Source organism: Pelobates fuscus, chromosome 13 (assembly GCF_036172605.1).
Source record: "Pelobates fuscus isolate aPelFus1 chromosome 13, aPelFus1.pri, whole genome shotgun sequence".
Classification (NCBI taxonomy): Eukaryota; Metazoa; Chordata; class Amphibia; order Anura; family Pelobatidae; genus Pelobates; species Pelobates fuscus.
In genome coordinates, this window is record NC_086329.1 from 104,374,411 (window position 1) to 104,383,742 (window position 9,332).

Below are 9,332 nucleotides of genomic sequence, written 5' to 3' on the forward strand. Positions count from 1 at the left end.
GCACCCCTACCACCCCTTACCCCCACAGCACCCCTACCACCCCTTACCCTCACAGCACCCCTTACCCCCAAAGCACCCCTACCCCCACAGCACCCCTACCACCCCTTACCCCCACAGCACCCCTACCACCCCTTACCCCCACAGCACCCCTACCACCCCTTACCCCCACAGCACTCCTACCACCCCTTACCACCCACAGCACCCCTTACCCCCACAGCACCCTTACCACCCTCAGCACCCCTACCCACCCTCAGCACCCCTTACCCCCCACAGCACCCCTACGACCCACAGGACCCCTACCACCACAGCACTACCCACAGCACAGCACCCCTACCATCCACAGCACCCCTACCCGCCCACACACACACACACACACACATACATACACACTGCACCCCTCAATGCAGTATGTGTGTGTATTCAACAGTCTGTCTGTCTGTATGTGTACTCAGCGGACTGTGTGTGTGTGTGTGTATTTAGCGGACTGTGTGTTTATGTATTTAGCGGATGGGGAGTATGTATTTAGCGGATGGGGAGTGTGTATTTAGCGGATGGGGAGTGTGTATTTAGCGGACAGTGTGTGTGTATGTATTTAGCGGACGATGTGTGTATGTATTTAGCGGACGATGTGTGTATGTATTTAGCGGACGATGTGTGTATGTGTTTAGCGGACGGTGTGTGTATGTATTTAGCGGACTGTGTGAGAATGTGTTCTGCAGTCTGTGTGTATGTATTGCATTTGTTGGAGATACTAATAAATATAAGCTGAATTTGATCTATTTATATCATTATTTAAAATCTGTATCATTGAACTCTCTGTTGTGTTCTTCTTTTAAAACAAAAGTTGTTAATTAGTTCGGACAACTGTACAAGTTGTTTTTTCTAAACTTAAACCTCAGTATTCAGGTTTAATTGCAGTGTTGGCACTTTGAGGAAAAAAAAGTTGACATATATTGCGGTTTGGGCACTCGGGCTCAAAAAGGTTCGCCATCACTGCTCTAGACCAATACAATAAATTGCATAGCGTTCTGCTCTTCCACATCCTGATATCTGCCCTTACGTTGATAGCAAGGGAATGGAAAACCGCAGGGGCTCCCGCAACAACTGATCTGATAAAGCAGATCATGACAAACTTCGATTACGAAACTATGTCAGATATACACATGACCCCCAAGCAGTGGCGTACACACAATCCATGGGGCCCCGGTGCGAAAACTGATCCGTGGGCCCCCCCGCGCGCGCGCTTACTCTGCGCGGGCTGGGGCCGCAACACATGGCGGCGGGCACCGGGTCGCAGGGCTGCGACCTGTGCGACCGCGGTATGTACGCCAGTGCATGCATAAACACATACACTTAAAGGACCACTACAGACACCCAGATCACATCAGCTCAATTAAGTGGTCTGGGTGCCAGGTCCCTCTAGTTTTAACCCTGCAGCTGAAAGCATAGCAGTTTTAGAGAAACTGCTATGTTTCACTGAGGGTTAATCCAGCCTCTAGTGGCTGTCTCATTGACAGCCGCTAGAGGATTTTCTGCGATTCTCACTGTGAAAATCACCGTGAGAAGACGCTGAACGTCCATAGGAAAGCATTGAGTAATGCTTTCCTATGGGCGGTTTGAATGCGCGCGGCTCTTGCCACGCATGCGCATTCGGAGCTGAGAGGCGGATTCCCAGCGCCAAGGGAGTCCGGCGCTGGAGAAAGGTAAGTGCTTAAGACACACACACTCTCATGAACAGACGCACACATTTACTGACAGACACACACTCAGTGACAGACATACATACACACTCACTAACAAACGCACACAAACATACTCAGTAACAGACACACACACTCACTAACACACACTCACACATTAACATACATACTAACACACACACTAACACATACACACACACTAACACACTCACACACACTCTAACACACACTCACACACACTAACAAACACACACTAACACATACACACACTCTAACACACACTCACACATTAACATACATACACACACACACTCTAAGACTAACACACTAACACACTCACACACACTCTAACACACACTCACACATTAACATACATACACAAACACACTCTAAGACTAACACACACTCTAACACACTCACACACACTCTAACACACACTCACACGCACTAACAAACACACACTAACAAAAAATGTGTGGTTCAAATTGTGTGATTCTGCTTATTTGGCATTTGTTTATACTTTCACACGAAACTGTTTTAAATGAATTCTTTATTTTATGTTCATTAAAAATTGTGTTAAATACTGACAGGAGAGACATACAAGAAGATTCGTAAATGGTTAAAACCGACACAGGGAATGGAATGCTGACAAGCCTTAGAGAGATAAGAGAGAAAAGTGACAGACAGGGGCCTAAAAAATAAAGCAGAATAATATACCGGTAATAAATTTTGAGAAATGAAAACATTTTGCTCTAATTTCTCTAAATTGATTTAACTAAGGGTTAACCCCTTGTTGCCCATCCTACGGATAAAAAAGCTCTCCCCTACGTTGTTGTTCATAATGATATAATAGGAATAATAAGCACTGCACGGGTTTCCTCATGGGCTGGTGACCTACAATATCAGCGTTCTCCGGGCTTGGACTGGCACACTGGGATATTTCACTGGTGAACACTGATAGTAAAGAATTAAATTGAAAGCGTTACTCCAAGGACCATGACCACTTTGGTGACATGAAGTGGTCATGGGACTTGGAATCTGTATGTGTGGTGTTTTCTTATGAAACGCTGCACCTACAGACATTTAGCCCTCTGCTGCCAGAAGTCTAACTCAAACTCCAGCAACATTCTGTGCATATTGGAGTCTGTAGTCAGTACACATAGCATACTGGTGACATACAACCACTGGCGGCTCACCTCCTTCCCCTCTGTGATACCCAAATCCTCCCCTCAGCCCGTCCTCCCTGAAATCCCTACCTCTCCCATGAGTAGGAGTGACCACAACGGAACAAAATAGGGCTGTCAGGAGAACTTGACCTCGTTGCAGGAGTACAAGTTTTTGATTTACTATTTTTTTTTTAGTTTTCAGTTGAGTGGGTTCAACAGTAAGGGGTATTTTATTAAAACATCATTTTTTTGGTTGGTGTAACACTAACACACTCATACACACTCTAACACACACACACACACACACTAACAAGCACACACTAACATACACTCACACACACTAACACGAGGGAGCTGAAGAGGAAGCAACCAGGAGACAGTGCTCTCTCGCGCGCCGGCAGGACCGGCCAGCCGGGTGACAGCAGGGCCAGCCTCGGGGGGCCCTGAGGTGGCCGGCTCCTGGGCCCCCCAGGAGAAGAGGCTGGCCCAGTGACATACATACCTGGGTCGCAGGGCGGCCGGGCCCCCTGGTGGGCCGGGCCCGGTCGCAGCCGCGACCCCTGCGACCCCGGTATGTACGCCACTGCCCCAAAGAAATAGGTACAGGTAGCGCAGGGTCACTTGTAAGGCTACCTCAAGACCCTGTTGCTCGATTGATCGGAGGCGCCAATAAATACTCTAGCCTTTCCGCACTTATACAGACCAACTTTAAGATCCTGAGATTTCAGGCCCTTGGTCAGAAGAGGGCATGAGATGCCAAATCAACGAAGCCCCCAGGGAGGAACACCAGTTCAACTAGAGGTGACTAGACAAACGCCCACAACAAGTTCACCAAAAATAAATCCAACACCAGTTATCACCCCCCATCAAGACACTACCATACATTATTGACTGTAGGCCAGCCTCACTCCTAATCACACCGAAGGCCATGGCAGCATGAGGGAGCTACCGGGACGCTCCACAGATTATGGAACGTAGAACAAAGCCAGCTAGGGGGGGACCTGGGGCAATGCATAATGCTGCTCCCACCTATCTATCCTCCCTTATATACAAGTATGTACCATTTAGGCCCTTCTGTTGAAGACTTACGTCTATCTTCTGTCCGTACTCCCACCTCTGATGCTTGCCTTCAAGATTTCTCGAGGGCTGCACCGTTCCTTTGGAACTCGCTTCCCTCCTCCGTTAGATGCTCACCCAGTCTCCACTCCTTCAAAAAATCATTAAAAACACACTTCTTCATAAAAGCGTATCAATTAAACTGTTGATAGCTCCCGACTGATTCCTCTCTTGCAACTGTCACTAGTCTAACACTATCCTTACCTTTTTGTGTCAATTTACCCCACTCCCTCTAGAATGTAAGCTCATTGAGCAGGGCCCTCAACCCCTCTGTTCCTGTGTGTCCAACTTGTCTGGTTACATCTACAGGAAAAATTAGAAAGTGTGCAATAAAATGGAGCTACGAAGGTGCTGCCAAAAACCTAAAAAAGGGAATAAATCACCCAATTCCCCAAAATACAACAATTCCACAACGACACATTAGGTGGTGCACTCCACATGCAAACAAAAAGTGCAAATGCAGAATAAATAAATGAATACCCAATTCGGTTATTTTCTTGGTAAATGGCTGTAAAAGAATGAACTTGACATAGAGCAGTATAGTCCAAGAACATATAAAGATCTCCCATATAAATTTATAGGATTATATATTCACATCCCACTCACATTGTTTAGAGCCTGTAAACAAACTGGCTCAGGTAAAAGCGTTTCTTGAAGTGGTGATGGTAGTTCAGTATTCACTCCAGCAAAAAGCCTCTCTCCCAACATATGTGAATGGAAAGGCACCAAATTAGATATAAACACATAATTTATTGAACAGAAAAAAATAGGAAAATCTTACACGAAAGTTCACAGTCTTCAGCTACAGATTCTTTAAAAACATATCTAATTTGGTGCTTTTCAGGGCTTTTTTGGACCCTTTTGATGCTTTTTCAGACCCTTCTGGCTAGGGACGAAACACAAAAATAATAAAAATTGTCAAATTACAAAAAATAAAAACCCTACTTTACCATTACAGCATGCAACACAAGATCTAAAGAGGTCACCGCAATCATCCTGTCATTAAGTTACCCCATCTGGACACCTGGTAAAGATCTAACCTGCTCTCCCAGTATACCACTAAACCAAGGTAGGTAGGAATCTAGTAAGGGTGGGCAATTACGGTTGCATTACGACGGCCCCATAGGACAGAATTTAATCAATGCTTTCCTGTGGGGTTTTAGCTATTGCTGGATGTCCTCATGCATTATTGCAGTTTATCAATAATTGCAGTAATTCTAGTTGCAGGGTTAAACTGTCAGGGGCACTGCACCCAGACCACTTTAATGAGCTGAATTGGTTTTGATTGCCTATAGTGTCCCCTTAATTCAAGTCAGGCTGTATAGGAAACAGGTGTTAAGAAAGGATTCCAATTTAACCACCTTCTGGCTACTAATCTGTGTGGCGGAACCAGCCCCGCCACTTGTGCCTGGAGAGGACTGCTTGCCAGCCTCTTACCATGTGATTATGGTCCCTGGGAGGTTTGGCCCTTGAAATAACAGATATGGGCATGATGGAGTTTTGTGGTGCTGCTGCTGGCCCTTTAACTCCCAGAGAAAGGATTTGTACTTTTAAATTGGCACTTCGGATGCCGTCGAAGTGCCGAAGCAGTCGAAGCGGCCGCCATTCGAAAAAGCGAACACGTGGCGGCAACAATTTTAATTTAGTCGAACGCAGTCAGCGGTGCGTGCCACTGAATCTATGGAACTAAAATCGGTTACACATTTGCACGAACACCGCTGACCGTTACCTTCGCAGGAACTTCGACGCTTCGACTGGAATCGAAGTGCGTTCGATAATTCAAACGCACTGTTAGACTGGGCTATTTGCAGCAACGGCCCCGTTTATGCATTCGAATGGGACTTGGACATTTTTCTGTGTGAAATTGACCGACCGCACAGCCCAAATCTATGGAACTCTTTTGGGCATGAAAATGTGCTTGCGGTCGGTCAAATAGGACTTTCCCTTAACTTTTTTTTTTTTTTTTTTTAATTCTTTATTTTTGTAGTGCAAGGTATAACAATATGCTTACTCAGCCACGATAGCGGTCGTGAGCAGTAACATACAATGATCAGAACATGACATAAGAATATACGGCACAAATTTTTAAGTTTTGTTGAGATAATGCGTAGACAGTAGCTTGATATACCGGGTAACCTATGGGTGTTCCTATCGGTCATGCACAATTTTAAAAAGGTAATAAAACAAGTGTTGACCGTTGCTAGGGTTTAGTTAAGTAGGCAGTAGCTAGGGTGGCTATACTTATTAAGCTTTGTTATAGCAATATCCAGTAGTACGGTTTGCGAGCGTATACGTACGTAAAGTCAAAATAATAACCAAATAAAAATACATTGAGACAGTGCTGCATAAACTTAGTAGGTGCGTAAATGTTAATGCCAGAGTACCCCCTGTCGTTTAGAATAGCGATAAGGTAGCTTATTAACATTATTTTGAGAAAACATCTGCTATTAAAAATTAGTGCGTTAAAGGACCACTCTAGTGCCAGGAAAACATACTCGTTTTCCTGGCACTAGAGTGCCCTGAGGGTGCCCCCACCCTCAGGGACCCACTCCCGCCCGGCGCTGGAAAGGGGAAAGGGGTAAAAACTTACCTTTTTCCAGCGCTGGGCGGGGAGCTCTCCTCCTCCTCTCCGCCTCCGTTCCTCCCCGTCGGCTGAATGCGCACGCGCGGCAATAGCTGCGCGCGCATTCAGCCGGTCACATAGGAAAGCATTCATAATGCTTTCCTATGGACGCTTGCGTGCTCTCACTGTGATTTTCACAGTGAGAATCACGCAAGCGCCTCTAGCGGCTGTCAGTGAGACAGCCACTAGAGAATTAGGGGGAAGGCTTAACTAATTGATAAACATAGCAGTTTCTCTGAAACTGCTATGTTTATAAAACAATTAGTTAACCCTAGCTGGACCTGGCACCCAGACCACCTCATTAAGCTGAAGTGGTCTGGGTGCCTAGAGTGGTCCTTTAAATAAGCTAAGCATTGTGTGTTCAATCTCGTTACATTTACTAGGCATTAGTCGTACGAAGGAATAGGGTGTGGGCATGTGTAGTATGTGGATAGTTCAGGCCTGGATTGTGAGCCCAAGGGTGAGTGTCATGAAGACTAGTGGGGTCTGGCTGTTAGTGCACAGGCATATGTGGCCATTGTTCGGGGAGCACGATTCACAAAAGCCTATCCAGTTAAAGTTATCCGCACATACATATGCTATTATTGGCAAGAATAATAAAAAAAAACAAAAAACACAAAATATAAAAATAAATTAAAAATAACTATATACAAATTTAAAGCTGAGCGACTGCAATAAGCCTATGAAAGGGAAAAGCAATGCAATGGTATGGTATTAGTGGCCAGTAAGGCCTAGCAGTCCCTCGAGAGCTCTCAGGTGTTGGCTCCGGTCTGTGCAGCGCTGGTGGATCCACCCGGAACGAAGGGCCTAGAGGTAGCCGGATTCCATCTGTGCGGCTTGTAAGTTGCGTGGTGTCGCTTCATGGCGTCTGCCGGTAAGCCCAAGGCTTGGAGGTGGGTCTCCGCCTCCCGTATGTCCGCTATGAGGTATGTGGCGTCTCCGTGGCACACTTGCAGTTTGTGCGGTGAGCGCCATCTGTATTTAAAGTCACGTTCACGGAGCAAGGCGGTAAAAGGCCTCAAGGTAGAGCGCCAGGCCATAGTCCCCTTAGAGAAGTCTGAATACAATGTCAACGACATGTCCTCGAAGCTGAGCGGTGCGGTGCCCCTGCTTGCGGCCATGACTGCGTCCTTGTCTTGTCGTTTCTGGAATCGTATTATCAGATCCCTGGTTGCTGCTGGTGGGGCCGTCGGTGGTTTAGGGAGCCTAAACACGCCGTCAAGGCCTACTCCTTTGGCCTGTATTGGCGGCAGTATCGTGTTGAACAAGCGCCGCACTAGGTGGGGGAGCTCAGAGTCCGGGACTGAGTCAGCGATGCCCCGTACCTTAAGGTTCTGTGCTCGTCGTGAGTCCTCCATAGCAGCCATGGCCTGCTCCATTTTCGCGTGTTTCCGTTGTAGTAGGGCCATCTCCTGTTGGAGTGCGGCCACTTGCCCTGTGTGCGTGTTGGAGGTTTGCTCCGCAGTTTCCATGCGGTCTGTGAGGCCTTGTATGTCTCTCCGCATGCCTGCCACATCCTCTTGGATATTCTGGCGAAGCTCCGCCAGCAGCTCTCTCATTTCGGCTTTTGTGACCGGGGCTGTGTCAAGTGGCTTGGCAGGCTTCGGGTTGGGCTTCTCCGATGCCTGTGTCACGGGCTGGTATAGCTCCTCCGACTCAGAGAGCAAGTCGTCGGAGTCCTCGATGTCCTCCATGTAGGTGGCCATGTCCGGTTCGTGTGCGCCATTGTCATGCCTTAATTATAATATCCCCTTACTTCCTGGTTCCACGGAGCTTAGCCACACCTCTTCATGACCCGGTCTCCCTATTTAATCTGACCGCACCAGCTGATCGACGCTGGATTAATGAACTACGTTCCGTACTCACGAACCGGCTGCAACATCGTTGTGAAAGCCTGCTGTTACCGGACCGGACTGGAAGACTTCAAGTTCCCTTCACCTTTCCTCAACCACGGCTAAAGCTGATCTCTATCCATGCAGGATAAACCGCCTCTGAGGAAATCTCGGGAACCAGTGTTCTATGTGCCGGAAGCTAAGTAAAACCTCAGTGATAAGCGTTACATCTCAAAGCTGTTATTTCCTGTCTCCAAAGTCCTTCGTTAAAGCCAACCGTTACAGCTAACTTCAACTCATACTTGTCTCAGTTAGCTGCATCTATCTTACTTCAGTTAAAGTCTATGGAACAGTTAATTGTAACTTCTTATCACCTAATTAATTAATACTACTAAAGGACTCTTGCTGCTTCAGTTACCGTTTACTCCTTAAAGCTACAGTGCATATAATTGTGGACTTCAGTTATCGTTTACTCCTTAAAGCTACAGTGCATATAATTGTGGACTTCAGTTATCGTTTATTACTTAATGCTACAGTACCTGTAAATTGGAATTAAAGTCAATACCAATTACTTTCTAATAAACATTCGAACTATAAGAAATCTGCAGTTGTGTTCCTTCATAACAAATGTTTAAACGTGACAGCCATGCGCTCGCCGCCACAGGTCTCCTATGCTGGCGCCCGGTCGGGGTGGGTCGTGCTTGGGCTTCTTACTTTTCCTGCCCATGTCTGCTTCTTGCGTGGGTAGTTAGCGTGCTTTTTTGGGGGTGATTTTCCGATATTTTGGGACTTTAAAGCCGATTTCGCCAGGAGCCCTCTGAAGATGCTACCTGTCGGTTCAGTAGCTGGCTCCGCCCCTTAACTTTTTAACCCCTGAACCGATTGCCCTTATTTT